At 39.3% G+C, this 19,969-nt stretch overlaps 1 non-coding gene across 1 annotated transcript; it reads right to left on the bottom strand.

Annotated features, from left to right (window-relative positions):
• Positions 1–19,594: 19,594 nt before the first annotated feature.
• LOC112724821 (small nucleolar RNA R71) lies at positions 19,595–19,701 on the bottom strand. The gene has a single exon (XR_003163966.1). It is a non-coding gene; the product is annotated as a small nucleolar RNA R71 (small nucleolar RNA).
• Positions 19,702–19,969: the final 268 nt, after the last annotated feature.

Genomic DNA, 19,969 nt, shown 5'->3' with positions numbered 1-19,969 from the left:
ATATCTTCTTTCTTATCTTTTCCAAATCAATCTTTTTATCATATCTTTATCTCTTTTTTCGAAAACCCACCCTCCCTCCCTTTAAATTTGGGTTCGGCCTCCCTCCCCTTCCATCAACAATTGCACCTAGCTCTCATTCTTTCCCTTTCCTTTCTTTTCTTTTGCTTGAGGACAAGCAAACCTCTAAGTTTGGTGTGTTTATCCGCGATCACTAAGATCATGGCTCCTAAAGGAAAACAACCCACTCCAAGAGGCAAGAAAGAGAGCGTTCCAAAACCACTTTAGAATCAAGGGAAGTTCTTATCTAAAGAACATTCAGACCATTATAACAAAATAATGGGTCTGAGATCAGTGATCTCGGAAGTTAGATTCGATCTGAAAGAAGATGAATATCCAGAGATCCAGGAGCAAATTCGAATCAGGAACTGGGAAGTCCTAGCTAATCATGAAACGAAAGTGGGAAGGAATATGGTCCAGGATTTCTATGCTAATATATGGCAGACTGACAAGCAAAAACTATCTGGAACTGTTTTCTATGAATATCGGACCATGGTCAGAGGAAAGATTGTTCATACCACCCCTGACAAGATCAGAGAGATCTTAAAGCTACCTCAGCTGAAAGATGATCCAGACTCCTTCAACAGGAGAATGATGAGAACAGACAAGGGCCTGGATAAGATTCTAGAGGACATATGTATCCCTGGAGCCAGGTGGACCACCAACACAAAGGGTGTCCCAAATCAACTCAAGAGAGAGGATCTCAAACCAGTCGCCAGAGGATGGCTAGACTTCATTGGGCATTCTCTGTTGCCTACTAGCAACCGTTCTGAAGTCACAGTTAAAAGAGCAGTGATGATCCATTGCATCATGATGGGAAAAGAAGTGGAAGTTCATCAGCTGATCTCAGCTGAACTCTACAAAATTGCTAACAAAAATTCTAAAGAGGCCAGGTTGGCTTATCCAAGCGTGATTTCTCTGCTCTGCAAGGACGCCGGGGTAAGGATGGGAATAACTGAGTATATCTCAGTTGAGAAACCAATCACCAAAGCATCAATGGAAAAACAACAAGCACAGGATGATCCCACCAAGAAGAAAACACAGGAATTTCTCCCAGAAATCCCTCAATCTGAATACTGGGAGTATCTTGAAACGTCTGTCACCAAGATACGGGAAGCTATGGAACAAATAATAAAAGAACAGAAGGAACACAGTCAAATGTTGACCTATATGTTTAAAGAACAAGAGGAGCAAGGGCGTGACTTAAGGGAATTGAAGCGCCAGAAGTTATCTCTTGAAGAATCAAGCACCCCACGGATCAGAGGAACACCCATTTCTCAGAACAAAGGTTGTTAAATTCCAATTTCTGCTTTAACTCTGTGATAGTGTCATTAGAGAAGTTCACCTTAGGAGTCATATAGTAGTAATTAGTATCTATTTTGATTTTATCTCTAATTAAGCCATAGTTTATTTTTCTCATCATCAGCAAACATGAATAAAATAGTAGATCTTTTGAATAAGAGGCAATAAAATTTTGAGTTTTAATAAGAAAAATTCTAATTAGTTACATGTGGTGGCAATACTTTCTGTCTTCTGAATGAATGCTTGAACAGTGCATATGTCTTTTGAATTTGTTGTTTAAGACTGTTAAATATGTTGGCTCTTGAAAGAATGATGAACATGAGACATGTTATTGATAATCTGAAAAATCATAAAAAATGATTCTTGAAGCAAGAAAAAGCAGCAAAAAAAAAAGGAGAGAAAAGCCAATAGCCCTTAAAACCAAAAGGCAAGGGTAATAAAAAGGATCCCAAGGCTTTGAGCATCAGTGGATAGGAGAGCCTAAGGGAATAAAATCCCGGCCTAAGTGGCTAAACCAAGCTGTCCCTAACCATGTGCTTATGGTGTGAAGGTGTCAAGTGAAAACTTGAGACTGAGCGGTTAAAGTCAAGGTCCAAAGTAGAAAGAAGAGTGTGCTTAAGAACTCTGGACACCTCTAATTGGGGAATTTAGCAAAGCTGAGTCACAATCTAAAAGGTTCACCCAATTATGTGTCTGTGGCATTTATGTATACGGTGATAATACTGGAAAACAAAGTGCTTAGGGCCACGGCCAAGACTCATGAAATAGCTGTGTTCAAGAATCATCATACTAAAATAGGAGAATCAATAACACTATCTGAATTCTAAGTTCCTATAGATGCCAATCACTCTAAGTTTCAATGGATAAAGTGAGATGCCAAAACTGTTCAGAAGCAAAAAGCTACTAGTCCCGCTCATCTAATTAGAATCTGAGCTTCACTCAAAAAACTCTGAGATATTATTGCTTCCCAACCTATTAGTCTTCTATTTTATTTGTCTAGTTGCTTGAGAACAAGCAACAGTTTAAGTTTGGTGTTGTGATGAGCGGATATTTTATACGCTTTTTGGGGTTAATTTCATATAGTTTTTTAGTATATTCTAGTTATTTTTTAGTCTATTTCCATTAGTTTTTAGGAAAAATTCATATTTCTGGACTTTACTATGAGTTGTGTGTTTTTCTGTAATTTCAGGTATTTTTCTGACTAAAATTGAAGGAGCTGAGCAAAAATCTGATTCAGGCTGAAAAAGGACTGCTGATGCTGTTGGATTCTGACCTCCCTGCACTCAAAGTAGATTTTCTGGAGCTACAGAACTCAAAATGGCGCGCTTCCAATTGCATTAGAAAGTAGACATCTAGGGCTTTCCAGCAATATATAATAGTCCATACTTTGCTCAAGGATAAATGACGTAAACTGGCGTTCAACGCCAGTTCTCTGCCCAATTCTGGCGTCCAGCGCCAGAAAAGGATTAAAAGTTGGAGTTCAACGCCAGAAATGGATCCAAACCTGGCGTTGAACGCCCAAAACAGCCTTATGCATGTGAATTGCTTAGGTCTCAGCCCCAGCACACACCAAGTGGGCCCCAGAAGTGGATCTCTGCACCATCCATCATAGTTTACTCATTTTTTGTAAACCTAGGCTACTAGTTAGTATTTAAACAACTTTTAGAGACTTATTTGTATCTCATGACATTTTAGATCTAAACTTTGTACTCTTTGACAGCATGAGTCTCTAAACTCCATTGTTGGGGGTGAGGAGCTCTGCTGTGTCTCGATGAATTAATGCAAGTATTTCTGTTTTCCATTCAAACATGCGTGTTCCTATCTAAGATATCCATTCGCGCCTAACTATGGAGAAGGTGATGATCAGTGACACTCATCACCTTCCTCAATCCATGAACGTGTGTCTGACAATCACCTCCGTTCTACATCAGATTGAATGAATATCTCTTAGATTCCTTAATCAGAATCTCTGTGGTATAAGCTAGATTGATGGCGGCATTCATGAGAATCCGGAAAGTCTAAACCTTGTCTGTGGTATTCCGAGTAGGATTCAGGGATTGAATGACTGTGACGAGCTTCAAACTCGTGAGTGCTGGGCGTAGTGACAGACGCAAAAGGAGGGTGAATCCTATTCCAACATGATCGGGAACCTCAGATGATTAGCCGTGCTGTGACAGAGCATTTGGACCATTTTCACAAGAGGAGGGGATGTAACCATTGACAACGGTGAGGCCCCAACACACAGCTTGCCATAGAAGGACATGCGTGCGTGAATCAGAGGACAAAGGAAAGCAGAGATTCAGAAGACAAAGCATCTCCAAAACTCCAACATATTCTCCATTACTGCATAACAAGTAACCTTTAACCCATGCTCTCTTGTTTATTCGCAATTCAACTGATAAATACAATTGACTTCCTGACTAAGAATTGCAAGATAACCATAGATTGCTTCAAACCAACAATCTCCGTGGGATTCGACCCTTACTCACGTAAGGTATTACTTGGACGACCCAGTGCACTTGCTGGTTAGTGGTACGAGTTGTGAAAAGTGTGATTCACAATTCGTGCACCAATGACCTGCTAGTCTCTCTAGCATCTAGTCTATGAATGGTAAAGGAAAATGATCCTTTCTGGTGGCTGTATTGAGTCTTCTGTAGTCAATACACATACACCACCCTGTAATTGTTCTTGTAGAAACCAGTTCATTCTTATCATTATGAACCACTGTCATACCTCCCTTCTTGGGGACAACTTGGACAGGGCTCACCCAGGGGTTATCAGAAATAGGATAAATAATCCCAGCCTCTAGTAACTTAGTGACCTCTTTTTGCACCACCTCCTTCATGGCTGGATTCAGCCACCTCTGTGGTTGAACTACTGGCTTAGCATCATCCTCCAATAGGATCTTGTGCATGCATCTGGCTGGGCTAATTCCCTTAAGATCACTTATGGACAACCCAAGAGCTGTCTTGTGTGTCCTTAGCACCTGAATTGGTGCTTTCTCTTCCTGTGGCTCTAAAGCAGAGCTTGTGATTACTGGAAAAGTGTCATCTTTTCCCCGAAATGCATATTTCAGGGATGGTGGTAGTAGCTTGAGCTCGGGTTTAGGAGCCTTCTCCTCTTCCTGAGGAGTTTGACGAGAGGAACTTTTGCGTGGTCTAGAAAATTGCGGATAAATCCTCGTTGCAAGTATAGTTTCTAAACCTTCAAAAATCCCTTTGTACAAACGTTTTAGTTGTCACAAGTAACAAACCCCTAAATAAATTGTTAACCGAAGTATTCAAACCTCGGGTCGTCTTCTCAAGGAACTGCAAGGAAGTATGTTCTTATTATTGGTTATGGAGATTGTAAATTCGGGGTTTCAAGAATGATGAACAAATATGACAAATAATTTAAATAGCGATTAAAATAAATAAATAATGTAAAGCAAACTTTTGGCAAGGGATGAGAAATTAGAAGTTCAAATTAGTTACCCTTCTCAACAATAAAGAAGATTGAATCTTAATTCCACTTAGTTAACTTTTGCTAAAGCAAGGGAAAGTCAATGGATTAATTAGTTTGACCTTCGAATCCTATTTATTTCCTAAGAAAAGATTGGGATTATTGAAAGTCAATTCAATTAGCAAAGATAACAGTTATCAATTATGTTGAGCTAAGATAACTCCTGAGTTACTGATTTCTTAACCAAGACCAAAAGGGAAAAAATTAAATTTGCTGGAATAAAAATGTATTTAGATTGAAAGCAATGCTGACATAAATAAAAGAGAGCAATAATAAATTGAAATACCTCAATAGCATTAATTCAAATAATCTGGAACATATAAGAATTCATAAATTAAAGGGAAAAAATCAATAATCAACCAAAGTAATGGAATGAATAAAAGTGAAAGGGAAGCTTAAAGTAAAGGAACATTAAACCTGGGATCGAGAGTCACTCCTAAAACTAAGAGAAATCCTAAATCCTAAGAGAGAGAGGAGAGAACCTCTCTCTAAACTAAATTTAAATCATGAGAAGTAACTAAATTGGTGAGCTCCCCCTGAATGGATGCATTCCCTCACTTTATAACCTCTGGTCTATGCCTTCTGGACTTGGATTTGGGCCAAAAAGGGCTTCAGAAATTGCTGGGAGCGTTTTCTACAATTTCTGGTGCGTAACCTCTGTCACGCGTCCGCGTGCGTCACGCGGTTGCGTCATTCGGAGCTTTTCTTGTCACGTGGTCGCGTCAGTCATGCGGCCGCGTCGCTGTTGATTCGCGCTTGGCATGCGTCCGCGTCGCCCATGCGATTGTGTGGGTGCCAGTTTCTTTAGAAACTCCGTTTTGTGCTTTCCTTCCATCTTTGTATGTTTTCTTTTTCATCCTTTAAGTCATTCCTGCCTTAGAAGATCTGAAACTACTCAACACACTAATCACGGTATCGAATGATAATAAGGGTAATTAAAATAATTAATTTTAAGCATAGGAAACATGTTTTTCACATACATCACATAATAAGGAAGGGAAAGTAAAACCATGCAATTAATATGAATAAGTGGGTGAAGGATTGAATAAATCACTCAAATTAAGCACAAAATATATCATAAAATATGGGTTTATCAACCTTCCCACATTTAAACAATAGCATGTCCTCATGCTAAATCCAAGGTAAAAAGTAAGGTTAAAGTGGTGGAATGTCATGCAATGCAATCTAATCTGAATGCAACTACCTAGATGAATGATGCATCATGCAATTCTAATTTTTTTTATTCACTTGAATATAAAGCTTGCATGTAGTTAAATTAATTCACATTCTCAAGGAGTCATGTATATATATATATATATAGCCAAGCCTTAGATAGTGATAAAGTGCCTTTACAATTGAGATGGGAGAGAAAAACATTTTAAAAATTTGTAAGATAATTAATAATTTAAGCAGAGATATATGTTAATGACCTATTGAACCCTCACTGGATTTTGTGTTTACTCTCTAATCACTCAGTGTTTATCGGGTTAATCACTCTATTCTTCTTTTTATTCTTTCTTTCTATAACTTTGTTTTTCATCTAACCAATCAACAATCATAGAATATAGTCATACCAAAAATCATGAGGTCTTTAATTAAGGTTGTAATGGGGCCAAGGTAAAGGTAAGGGTATATGTATAAGGCTAAGTGAGCTAATAAAGTGAATCCTTGATTAGTCTAAGATCTCACCTAACATACATACTTTCTAAAGCAAAGCTGCTTTACCTATTTTCCATATTTTCTCACTTTTGATGTTACATGCTCATATCTCAATATTTATTTTTATCCCATGTGCATTGCTTTATTTTGCATTTGGGGGATTCTTTTGTGTCCCCTTTATTCAAGTATTGAAAAATAATAATTTTTTTTTAATGCACATGGTAATTTAATTTCTTTAACTTCACATGAGCATGTTTTCCAAAAATTCTTATTTTGAAACATCTTTATTCTTTTTCCACCTTCTACCCTTTGTTTCTATCATCCATGTTCCCAATAGGTTTCCCCACGTTTAAACAATTACACAATTTCTATCTTAAGCTAACCAAGGATTCAACTTGGGACTTCTTTATTTGTTTTCCCGCTTAAGGCTAGTAATGTGGTTATAAAACAAGAGGGAATTTAAAGGCTCAAGGGGGCTAACAAGGGTGATGTAAAAGGTAGGCTATTTTGGGATAAGTGAGCTAAAATCAATTAATGGCCTCAATCACTCTCTTGGTATGTATCTACATTCTATAATCGGACATATAGATTAAAACAAAGTAAAGAACACCAGAATATAAAAGAAGGGCGGAACACACAAGAATAAAAATTATGGTTTGAATGTAACCATACAATTAAGCTCAAAACTCACAGGCTATGTGTTCTCTAGCTCAAAAATCATTTATCACTTATGTATGTCATGCAGGTTTAGTTAAAAATTTTCATTATTCTCAATGTAAAACTTAAGGTTGCCTTAAGGTTCTAGTGTTTCTCCTTGATGAAATGTTGTTTAATTAACTAACATGTAATGCTATATATACAAGGTGTGGGTTGTTTTGATTTTGTTAAAGTCTCTAGTTTACTTCCTTTTTCTTTTCAATTTATTCCGAGTTATCTTATGCTAAAAATGGTCAACTATACTAATCAATCCACAATTTCTATAACTAATAAGTTAGAATTGCAACTAAACTAAGTGGCTAAAATATGAACTAAAAATGCAAAATGCAGAAATAGAGTATAAATACATGAAAGTAGCAATGTATAAGTACTCAGAAAATAAAAATAAAAATAAAGAGAAAAATACAGAAAAATATCCAAAATAAAAGAAAAAGAGTCTGTAGTGGTTCACCAAAATAATATGCCAGAGATGGCGACCTCCCCACACTTAAAAGGAAGCATCGTCCCTGATGCTCACTCAAGTAGGGTGTGAAGGGGTGTCATCACTGGAAGGGATGGTAGCTGGAGTCTCTGTGGTGGTGGGCTGAGGATCTGGTTGCTGTAGAAGAGGTGCTGACTGGATAGGGATCTCAGGATCTACAGCCTGAATCTGAGGCGGAGCCTCCTGAAGGTGTGCTGCCTGCTGGGTGCCTGCCTGCTCTGCCTCGCTCTGTGGATGGGTCTCTGCCTCGGGATCATCCGCCTCCTCCTCAGATGCCTCGGATGGTATGTCAGGCTCGGAGGGGATGTCGCCAGATCATATCATCAGCTTCAGGTGCTCATAGCATCGCTTGTTGCGATGCTCCATCTGGTCAAGCCGTCGAAACAGGCGGTGCACTAGATGATAGATGGGCTCTGGGGCAGGTGGAGGTACAGTGGTGGTGGCAGGTGTAGCTGTAGAGGAAGAGGGGCCGGCAGATGGTGTGGCAGTGTCACCAGGAGCAGTGAGGACTGGAGGTCTGTAGCCCAAGGCCAGAAAGTTCCTGATGTGCGGGATAATCCTCTTGCATTCTGCAGCAGGTGGCCTCTCATCGGCATCCTCCCAAGGCACGTCAGCTCGACGGCCAAGCTGTGTAACCAAATAGGGAAAGGAAGAGTGCCTCGGACGTGGACCCTGACCATGTAGAACCGGATAAAGCGTGGCAGGTACAGGTCCTTACCCTCCATCACACACCATAGGAGGGTGATCATAGTGGCAGCTATATCGGTCTCATGAGTACTCGGCATAATGAAGTTGCTAAGTATCTGATGCCACAGCCGAGCCTCATCATTCAAGTATACCCGCTTGATTCCCTTGGGCATGGTGGTGTTCTGACCCATAATCCAAGGAACGGTCGGGTCAAGGGCTATCCGGGCCTTGACTGCATCCCAATCAAACTTCAGAAAGCGCATGTCTTCCTCAGCTTTCTGATAACCATCTGGATAATCTGAATTAGGCAAAAGCTTCAGAACATCTTCGATTGCCTTTTCAGTGACCAGAATCTGCTTCCCCCTAAGGTTCACTGCATCTAGGGAAGTCTTAAAGTAATTGCAGTAGAATTCCCTTACCCAAGATGCATTGACCTCAGATAGGTTTCTCTCCAGAAAGAACCAGCCTCTTTGTTTGATCTGATTAGAGGTGTATTGCTGGAGTTCTCCTGGGATCTTCAGAGTCCTCTCCAGGTATAGGTTCCTGGAGTTTGCGAACACCGGATACTTCAGCTCACAGTATCGGTTTGTAAACTTCACTGGGTCATTAGCAGGGAGCAGCTGGTCGGCCTTCTCCTGCGGGGTGAAGTTTTTCTCCCGCCAAGAGGCATCATGCATGAGATCTATGATAGACATAGAGGATTCTCCTCTTTTACGTTTGCCAGTGGTAGCCTTTCCTTTTCCCTTTCTCTAGGAATCTGACATCCTGAAAAACAGAAAACTAGGATATAATAAAAATAGGAAAATAAATAGGCAAATAGTTAAAAGAAACACAAAGTGGCAAAGGAGAATTAGAATGAGGTAAATGAGTTAAGTAAATGTGCATTAAGGATTGTATAGGAGTTAAAAGTTTGAAAGGAAAAATTCACAATCCAAAATGTAATAGAAGGCATGTTAAGTAGGAAAAATTATCAGTATGCCATGGGTAGAATGTTAAAAGAAAGAGAAAAACCAAAAGAAAGATTTTAAAAGGTTAGGTTGGTTAGAATTAAAAAAAAGAGTTCAGGAAACTAGAATTAGTGAGTTAGTGAAAAATGGGTTAAGGTAAGTGGCATAAGGATAAGTTTCTAAATAACAAGCATTCATAATTAGAAGCTATAGGTAACTCATAACCAAACCAGGAAAACCGGTTGATGAAGATTCAGATAGATATAGAAATAGCAAAAATTAGAATCAAACATCAAAAATGTAATTTATGAACCAGGAGATCAAAGAGAATAAGAATGCGTGCCCGACATTCATGAATGGGTTTGGGTAAAGCAGAGGAAAGCAGATTTCAAAATGCCAAAACTAAAACATGAATGAAAATATTTTACAAAAATTTGGGAAGCATTCTGTCTAAAATTGGATTGTCCCGGAAAATAAACAGTAATCAAATAGTTCATATGAATTAAAATTAAAGCTTGCAATTACATATAAGGAATATAAACATGAAAATTCAGTGTAAAGAGCAGCATGAAACAAGAAATCACAGCATAGGAACATTACAAACATCACAGCAACAGCAGAATTGTAAATTTGATAAAACAGAAACACGAACAGTGCAAGTAAACATGCCTAAATCCACTAACCACATCCTAGGCTACCTAACAACCTAAAATCCACTACAACATGCATATCTAACTATCCTAAACATGAACATAAACAGAAAATAATGAAATAACGACTAAGGATAGAAGGGTGGCGTTCGTCGGAACCTGGTAGGCCGAAGAAGGAGAGTGGGCAGAAAGGTGGCTGGGGGTGGTGGTGACGGCGTCTGGCGCGGCGGGTGGCGCTGGTGGGCACGGCTGTTTGGGGCAGGGGGAAAGAAGGGATGGGTAATGGGGTGGGGGGTAAGAGGAAAAGGGAGGGGTAGGTGTGTGTGGCGGATGGGGGGGTGCGGCTGGGACGGGCAGCAGCGGTGGGTGGTGGTTTCGAAGGGGGCAGTGGCGGAGAGGGGGGAAGAAGAAGAAAGAAGAAGAAAGAAGGGGGAGGAGGAAGGGGGGTCGGTGGCGGCGGCGTCTGGGAGTTCGCCGGCGTCTGGGGGTGGCGGTGATGGTGGCTGGATGGTGGTGGTTGGATTGGAGGGGAAGAGAGGGAGGAGAAGATTTCAGGGGAGGCGCGACTGATAGGGTTCGCGTGGTTGGGGGTTATAAATTTGAATCCACGCGGCCGCGTGGGGCACGCGGTCCCGTGGCTTGAGCGAAATGGGGGGTAACGCAATCGAGTGGGTGACGCGATCGCATGGAGGGCAAAAAAGATTGAATGACGCGATCGCCTGGCGCATGCGATCGCGTCGCTGGGATTTGTGCTAAATGCACGAATCCAGTGTCGTTTCAGTGCAACTCTCTGTCTCCTTAGGGTGTTCGTGCAATCCATGCGACGCGGTCGCGTCGCTCACGCGGTCGCGTGGGATTGGTTGTGTGCAAGTGACGTGATCGCGTGGGTCATTTGTGTGAAATGCACAATGGCCGCATGATTCCAGCCTAACTTTCTGGACGTTGTATCTTTACGCCGATCTCCAGGTCACGCGGCCGTATGGATGATGCGGTCGCGTGGGAATTGTATTTTTGCCATTTGACGTGATCGCATGGATGATGCGGTCGTGTCGCGAACCTTTTTTTTTTTTACAGTATGTAGAATGCAATGATTAATATGAATGCGATGAAAAATTCTAGGTTCAATATTATAAAATAAAATAAAACTTGAAAACAAACAAAATGAAATGTAAATTGAAAAATGAACGATCATACCATGGTGGGTTGTCTCCCACCTAGCACTTTTAGTTAAAGTCCTTAAGTTGGACATTGGAGGGGCTTCCTGTTATGGCGGCTTATGTTTAAATTCATCCAAAAATATCCACCAATGCTTGGAATGCCAATAGCCTCCGGGGTCCCAAACTAGGCATGTAAAGCTCCTGAGCAGCTTCAAACAAATTTTTAGGCTCCCAGAATGACGAATGTCAGAATAGATTCCAGGATCCCAAACTTTGCTTTTAAATCCGCCTCCGTCTTGATCTATATTTTTCCATCTGGGCGGTTTAGAAAGTAGATTCTCACCATGGTGACCAAACGTTTTCCGAGATCCATTCGATTGAGTTTGATACGAATCCGTGCACTTCAAGTTGAAGCGTGGAACCTTATTGAACCTTGTGCACCAGCTCTGAGCACGAGCCATTTCTCTCTTACTCTTAAAGCCGCAAAGAGCTCTAAGCTGGCCATTTGTTTCAAGCAAACCATATTCAAGTGGAAAAATACAATTAAAAGTTAAGGATTGAACCCACTTGAAGCTTGTATTGGGTGGTAATGGCCTTGGGGTAGGTGGTTCTAGTGGTTCTGTGAGTTCTACTCCCTTCTGCTCTTCTGTGAACTCCTCCACTTCTTTGCAAGATTCTTCAAATGCATCTGTGTCCTGGTCAAAGTCTTCTATGTCTTCCTCATCACTTGAGTCATAGACTGGAGGTTGGGAGAAATCTACCTCTGCATCATCTTCGTATTCATTTGGGAAGGGTTCTTCGATCTTAGGGAATTCACTTGCGGATGCAAGTTCATTACTAAGAGAACTTGACTTGTGACTATCATCATCGAGGGAATTTGTGTCCTGAGTTATTTCATCTAGTTCTTCATAAACGACTTGCCTTGGGGATTTTGCACTGTCCTCCTTAGCATCAACTGTAACATCCTTGACGGAGTTCTCCTCAGCTCTGAATTCCCATGGAGGTTCAGCGTCTCCTAGATCTTCAACCAACTCTTCTTCTTGCATAATGACAGCTTCTTCTACTTGTTCTAGTACGAATTCATTCTCTGTCTTGTCCACTGGAGTTTCTAGTATTTCCTTCATGCTACGCTCTTCGTTAGATTGTCCACATGGGGCTGTGGTTGGTCCTTGAATGTTCGAACGTCTAAAAGCTAATTGAATTACTGCTTGCTCCAGTTGTCGAATGGTTGATTGAAGTTTATTTACTATTTTCTTGAGGTGAACCTCTGATTCCCGGGGTGATGGATTTGGACATGATACATAGGAAAGTGGTGGTGCTTGGGAGTGATTGGATTGGAACTGGGGTAAATAGGGATCATGTGGTGGCGAATGGTAAAGAGAAGCTTGTGAGTGTGGTGGTTCGAGGTTATGTTGAGAGGATGGTCTATAAGCACGGGGTGGGGCTTGTTGGTAGTTACAAGGTTGTCCACCATATCTATCAGCTGGGTATGCATTGTGGAATGGTCGTTGTCCATGATATCTTGGAGGGTGTTGTTTCCTAAAGGGTTGATTAGATCCTCTTGACTCCATCCATCCCTGATTGGTCTGACCTTGATGCATATTCTTGCTGTGGCTTCTATTTCCTTCAACAAAGTTAGAACCAAACTCAAAGCGAGAAGGGTGAGAGTTCATAGTAGCAAATAAAATTAAAAAGGAAAAACAGAAATAAATAAACAAGCAGAAGAAAAATATTTACAATAACCAATAATAAGGCACATGTTAGCAGTTCCCCGGCAACGGCGCCATTTTGACGAGAGGAACTTTTGCGTGGTCTAGAAAATTGCGGATAAATCCTCGTTGCAAGTATAGTTTCTAAACCTTCAAAAATCCCTTTGTACAAACATTTTGGTTGTCACAAGTAACAAACCCCTAAATAAATTATTAACCGAAGTATTCAAACCTCGGGTTGTCTTCTCAAAGAACTGCAAGGAAGTATGTTCTTATTATTGGTTATGGAGATTGTAAATTCGGGGTTTCAAGAATGAGGAACAAATATGACAAATAATTTAAATAGCGATTAAAATAAATAAATACTGTAAAGCAAACTTTTGGCAAGGGATGAGAAATTGGAAGTCCAAATTAGTTACCCTTCTCAACAATAAAGAAGATTGAATCTTAATTCCACTTAGTTAACCTTTGCTAAAGCAAGGGAAAGTCAAGGGATTAATTAGTTTGACCTTCGAATCCTATTTATTTCCTAAGAAAAGATTGGGATTATTGAAAGTCAATTCAATTAGCAAAGATAACAGTTATCAATTATGTTGAGCTAAGATAACTCCTGAGTTACTGATTTCTTAACCAAGACCAAAAGGGGAAAAAGTAAATTTGCTGGAATAAAAATGTCTTCAGATTGAAAGCAATGGTGACATAAATAAAAGAGAGCAATAATAAACTGAAATACCTCAAATAGCATTAATTCAAATAATCTGGAACATAGAAGAATTCATAAATTAAAGGGCAAAAATCAATAATCAAAACCAAAGTAATGGAATGAATAAAAGTGAAAGGGAAGCTTAAAGTAAAGGAATATTAAACCTGGGATCGAGAGTCACTCCTAAAACTAAGAGAAATCCTAAATCCTAAGAGAGATGAGAGAGAACCCCTCTCCAAATTAAATCTAAATCATGAGAAGTAACTAAATTGGCGAGCTCCCCCGGAATGGATGCATTCCCTCACTTCATAACCTCTGGTCTATGCCTTCTGCAGTTGGATTTGGACCAAAAACGGCTTCAGAAATCGCTGGGAGCATTTTCTGCAATTTCTGGTGCGTTGCCTCTGTCACGCGTCCACGTGGGTCACGCAGTCGTGTCATTCGGAGCTTTTCTTATCACACGGTCGCGTCAGTAATGTGGCTGCGTCACATGTGTTTTGCTTAAGGCGCGCGGTCGCGTCAGTCATGCGGCCGCATCGCTGTTGATTCGCGCTTAGCATGCGTCCACGTCGCCCATGCGATCGCGTGGGTGCCAGTTTCTTTAGAAACTCCGTTTTGTGCTTTCCTTCCATCTTTGTATGTTTCCTTTTTCATCCTTTAAGTCATTCCTGCCTTAGAAGATCTGAAACTACTCAACACACTAATCACGGCATCGAATGATAATAAGGGTAATTAAAATAATTAATTTTAAGCATAGGAAACATGTTTTTCACATACATCACATAATAAGGAAGGGAAAGTAAAACCATGCAATTAATATGAATAAGTGGGTGAAGGATTGAATAAATCACTCAAATTAAGCACAAAATATATCATAAAATATGGGTTTATCAGAGTTTTCAGAGGTTCTTCTATTTTCTCTGATTCCTCCAGATCAAGCTGAACATCTTTAAAATGTCCTCTAGCTTTGATTCGAGACTCTCAGTCATATTGACCTCTTCGACCAGGGAGTCAATGATATCAGCGTTCATGCAGTCTTTTGATGTGTCTGGATGCTGTATAGCTTTGACAGCATTCAACTTGAACTCATCCTCATTGACTCTCAGGGTTATCTCCCCTCTTTGGACATCAATGAGGATTCGTCCAGTTGCTAGGAAACATCTTCCTAGAATGAGAGTTGCACTCTTGTGCTCCTCCATTTCCAGCACTACAAAGTCAGTGGGGAAAGCAAATGGCCCAACCTTGACAATCATGTCCTCAATTACGCCTGATGGAATCTTAATGGAGCCATCAGTAAGTTGGAGGCATATCCGGGTTGGTTTAACTTCATCAGTCAAACCAAACGTTTTGATAATGGATGCAGGTATTAGGTTGATACTTGCCCCAAGATCACATAGAGCTGTCTTGGTACAAGCACCCTCTAATGTGCATGGTATCATAAAGCTTCTGGGATCTTTAAGCTTCTCTGGTAAGCTTTTTAGAATGACTGCACTGCATTCTTCAGTGAGGAAAACTTTTTCAGCTTCTCTCCAATCCTTCTTATGACTTAAGATCTCTTTCATAAACTTAGCATAAGAGGGTATTTGCTCAAGTGCCTTTGCAAATGGAATCTTTATTTCCAGAGTCCTGAGATAGTCTACAACGCAGGCAAATTGTTTATCCTGTTCTGTTTGGAAGAGTTTCTGAGGATAAGGCATCTTGGCTTTATATTCTTCAACCTTAGTTGCTGCAGGTTTACTTCCTACATAAGTGATTAGAGAAGCCTGCTTAAGGGGGTTGTTATCAATACTTGCATGTGTCTGATCCCCTATTGGCATTTGAACGCCAGAATTGGGTGCTTTCTGTGCATTTTACGCCAGATTGCCACCCTTTTCTGGCGTTTGGACGCCAGAATTGGGCATCCACTGGGTGTTTAATGCCAGTTTTTCGCCTTTTTCTGGCGTTTGAATGCCAGAATCATTCCTCTCTGGGCTCTTACTGTCCTCAGATGGATTTTGGGTAGTGGCTTGGTCATCCTTTTTCAGTTGTTCCTTTCTTGGCTTTCTGCTGCCTTGAGTTGAGATATTCAGTGTCTTCCCACTTCTTAAATGAATAGCTTGGCACTCTTCTGTTATCTGTTTAGATAGCTGTTGTCTTGTCTGATCCAATTGTGCTTCCATATTCTTGTTGGCATTTTTAATGTCCTGTAACATCTCATTGAATTCTGCTAACTGTTTTGTTATAAGAAGCAATTGCTGATTAAGTTCAACAACTTGTTCTAGAGGACTAAGTTTAGTGGATAGTGCTTTAGCCTCTTCTTTCATGGAGGACTCACTGCTTAGGTACAGATGCTGATTGTTAGCAACTGTATCAATGAGCTCTTGAGCTCTTCAATTGTCTTTCTCATGTGTATAGATCCACCAGCTGAGTGGTCTAGAGACATATGGGCCTTTTTTGTAAGCCTGTAGTAGAAGATGTCTAACTGCACCCATTCTGAAAACATTTCAGAGGGGCATTTCTTTAGCATCTCTCTGTACCTCTCCCAGGCATTTTAAAGAGATTCATTATCCTTTTGTTTAAAGCCTTGGATGTCCAGCCTTAGCTGTGTCATCCTTTTTGGAGGGAAATATTGATTCAAGAATTTATCTGATAACTGTTTCTATGTTCTTATACTTGCTGTGGGTTGGTTATTTAACCACCTCTTAGCTTGATCTTTTACAGCAAATGGAAACAGTAATAATCTGTAGATATCCTGTTCTACTTCCTTATCACGTACTGTGTCAGCAATTTGTAAGAACTGTGCCAGAAACTCAATAGGTTCTTCCTGTGGAAGACCAGAATACTAGCAATTTTGCTGCACCATGATAATGAGCTGAAGGTTTAGCCCAAACCTGCTGGCCCTGATGGGGGGGTATACAGATACTACTCCCATAGGAAGCATTAGTGGGGTTAGCATATGACCCCAGAGTCCTTATGGACTGTTCATTTCCACTTGAGTCCATAATGGAGAAAGGGAGATGATGTAGGTTGTAAATAGAATACAAGATAAAATAAAATATTTTTATTTTTATTTTATTTAATTAAGGATAAACCGAATTCAAAAGAAAATAAAATAAAATAATTGGAAAATAGAATATATGTTTCGAAAACTAAAAGAAAAACAAATAAAAGAAATTTGAATACTAAAATGATTAATTAATTAACAAGAATTGAAAAATTTTGGATATGATTTTCGAAAAATGAAGAGAGAGAAAGTGGTTAGGAAGTTTTGAAAAAGATATGTTTTAAAATTAAAGATACTTGTAAGAAAATAAATAAATAAAAGAAAAGATTTGAAAAAGATATGATTTTAAAATTTTAAAACTTGAAACTTTCTTAATAAGAAAACACCAAACTTAAAATTTTTCAATCAAAATAATAAAATAGGACAAGTGATTCAAAAATTATAAAAAAAAGATTTTGAAAAATTTTATAAAAGATTTTCGAAAAATATAAAAAGGAAATTGAAAAAGATTTTAAAAAGATAAATTTCAAAATTGAAATTTTAACTTAACTAATAAGAAACTACCAAATTTTAAAAATTTTGAATAAGTCAATCTAAGGAATTCGAAAATGATGAGTGAATAAAGGAAAAGATATTTTTTTGAATTTAATGAGAAAAGAGAAAAATAATAAAATGACACCAAACTTAGAATTTTTAGATCAAAACAAAGAAAACAAACAAGAAAACTTTGAATGTCAAGATGAATACCAAGAACACTTTGAAGATCAAGATGAACACCAAGAACAAATTTTGAAAATTTTTAAAAAAATAAAAACACAAAGGACACCAAACTTAAAAATTTTTATACTTTGGACACTAATAATTCGAAAATGCCCAAGAAAAACAAGGAAAGACACAAAACAAAAAAAACTAAAGATCAAACAAGGAAAATAAACAAGAACAGCTTGAAGATCAATGAAGAACACAATGCATATATTTTCAAAAATTAAAGAAAAATTAAAACATGCAATTGACACCAAACTTAAAGCATGAAACTAAACTCAAACAGAAAACTCAAAAGGAAAATTAAAGATTAATAAAGAAAAATAAGATTTTTGAAAATAAAATAAAAGACTCAAATTTAGTGACTCTAAACTAAAAAGATAAATTTTTCCTAATCTAAGCAACAAAATAAATCGTCAGTTGTCCAAACTCGAACAATCCCCGGCAACGGCGCCAAAAACTTGGTGCACGAAATTGTGATTACACTTTTCACAACTCCGCACAACTAATCAGCAAGTGCACTGGGTCGTCCAAGTAATACCTTACGTGAGTAAGGGTCTATCCCACGGAGATTGTTGGCTTGAAGCAAGCTATGGTTATCTTGTAAATCTTAGTCAGGAGATTAATGATAAAAATTATTTTTTGTTTCTAAAAAGTAAATAACATGAAATAAAAGGTACTTGTGATTTAGTAATGAGGAACAGGTTGAGGTTCCGGAGATGCTCTGTCGTCTGAATCTCTGCTTTCCTACTGTCTTCTTCTCCAAACACGCATGGCTTCCTTCAATGGCAAGCTGTATGATCCTCTCAGATGAAAAATACCAGGTACGGTTTCTGCACGGCTAATCAACTATCGGATTTCTCGTCTCGGATGAAAAATACCAGGTACAGCTACTGCACAGCTAATCATCTGTCAGTTCTCACTAGCGTCAGAATAGGATCTCTCTATCCTTTTGCACATTGTCACTGCGCCCAACATTCGTGAGTTTGAAGCTCGTCAGAGTCATCCCTTCCCAGATCCTACTCGGAATAACACAGACAAGGTTTAGACTTTCCAGATCCCAGGAATGCTGCCAATCGGTTCTAGCCTTTACCACGAAGGTTATGATTTCACGGACTCGGTCCGTGGATCAGAAACCCAAGAGATACGCACTCAAGCTGTCGCCTAATGACTACGTTGAGCTCAGATAGAACGGAAGTGATTGTCAGGCACGCGTTCATAGAATTGAGAATAACGATGAGTGTCACAGATCATATCATTCTCTAGATTGAAGTACGAGTGAGTATCTTAGAATAGAATCAAGCGTGATTGAATAGAAAACAGTAGTAATTGCATTAATCCATTGAAACACAGCAGAGCTCCTCACCCCCACCTATGGGGTTTAGAGACTCATGCCGTAGAAGATACAATATAAAGTGTAAAATGTCATGAGTTACAAAATAAATCTCTAAAAGTAGTTTTTATACTAGACTAGTAACTTAGGTTTACAGAAAATGAGTAACTAAGTGCAGATAGTGCAGAAATCCACTTCTGGGACCCACTTGGTGAGTGTTTGGGCTAAGATTTCGAGCTTACACATGCATATGCTTCAATTTGGAGTTAAACACCACCCTGGGTGCCAAAATGGGCGTTTAACGCCAAGAAATGTGCCAGTTCTGGTGTTTTACGCCAGAAAGTTTTTTGCTGGCTTTTAACGCCAGTTTAGGCCATCAAATCTCGGGCAAAGTATGGACAATTATATATTGCTGGAAAGCGCAAAATGTATACCTTCCAACGCAATTGAGAGCATTCCAATTCGGCTTTTGTAGCTCCAGAAAATTCACTTCGAGTGCAGGAGGGTCAGAATCCAACAGCATCTGTAGTCCTTTCTCCGCCTCTGAATCAGATTTTTGCTCAGGTCCCTCAATTTCAGCCAGAAAATACCTGAAATTACAGAAAAATACTCAAACTCATAGTAAAGTCTAGAAATGTGATTTTTTCATAAAAACTAATAAAAATATAATGAAAAGTAACTAAATCATACTAAAAATTATGTAAAATCAATGCCAAAAAGGGTATAAATTATCAGCTCATCACATCTCACTACATTCCTAAGGATCTGTGATATAGTTAAATCTAATGGTGTTCATCCTGGCAACTATAAATTGCTACTGTTTCCATTTTCTTTGAGGGACAAAGCATCTAAATGGCCAACATTATTTCCCAAAGAAAGCTTGACATCCTGGGAAGATGTGGTAAATAGATTCTTAGCAAGGTTCTACCCTCCTCAAAGAGTGAATAGACTGAGAACTGAGGTGCAGACATTCAGACAACAAGATGGTGAAACCTTATATGAGGCCTGGGAGATATTCAAAGATTTGACAAGGAAATGTCCACTTGATATGTTCAATGAGTGGGTGCAGTTCCATATCATTTATGAAGGGCTTTCCTATGAATCAAAGAAAGTTATAGACCACTCATCTGGAGGTTCCCTGAACAAGAAAAAGACCATTGAAGAAGCCATTGATGTCATAGAAATAGTGGCTGACAAAATTTCAAGGAGGAAGTGAGATCTAATTTGCAAAATCAAGATGCTGCCATTCAGAAACTTGAAGCACAAATTGGATACTTGTCCAAGCAAGCCCCTGGCCATAGTTCTTGTAATGCCACCAAGA

The sequence above is a fragment of the Arachis hypogaea genome, chromosome 11, assembly GCF_003086295.3.
Source record: "Arachis hypogaea cultivar Tifrunner chromosome 11, arahy.Tifrunner.gnm2.J5K5, whole genome shotgun sequence".
In the NCBI taxonomy this organism is placed as follows: Eukaryota; Viridiplantae; Streptophyta; class Magnoliopsida; order Fabales; family Fabaceae; genus Arachis; species Arachis hypogaea.
Note: the sequence above shows the minus strand (reverse complement) of the source record. Positions and strands in the feature narration are given on the sequence as shown.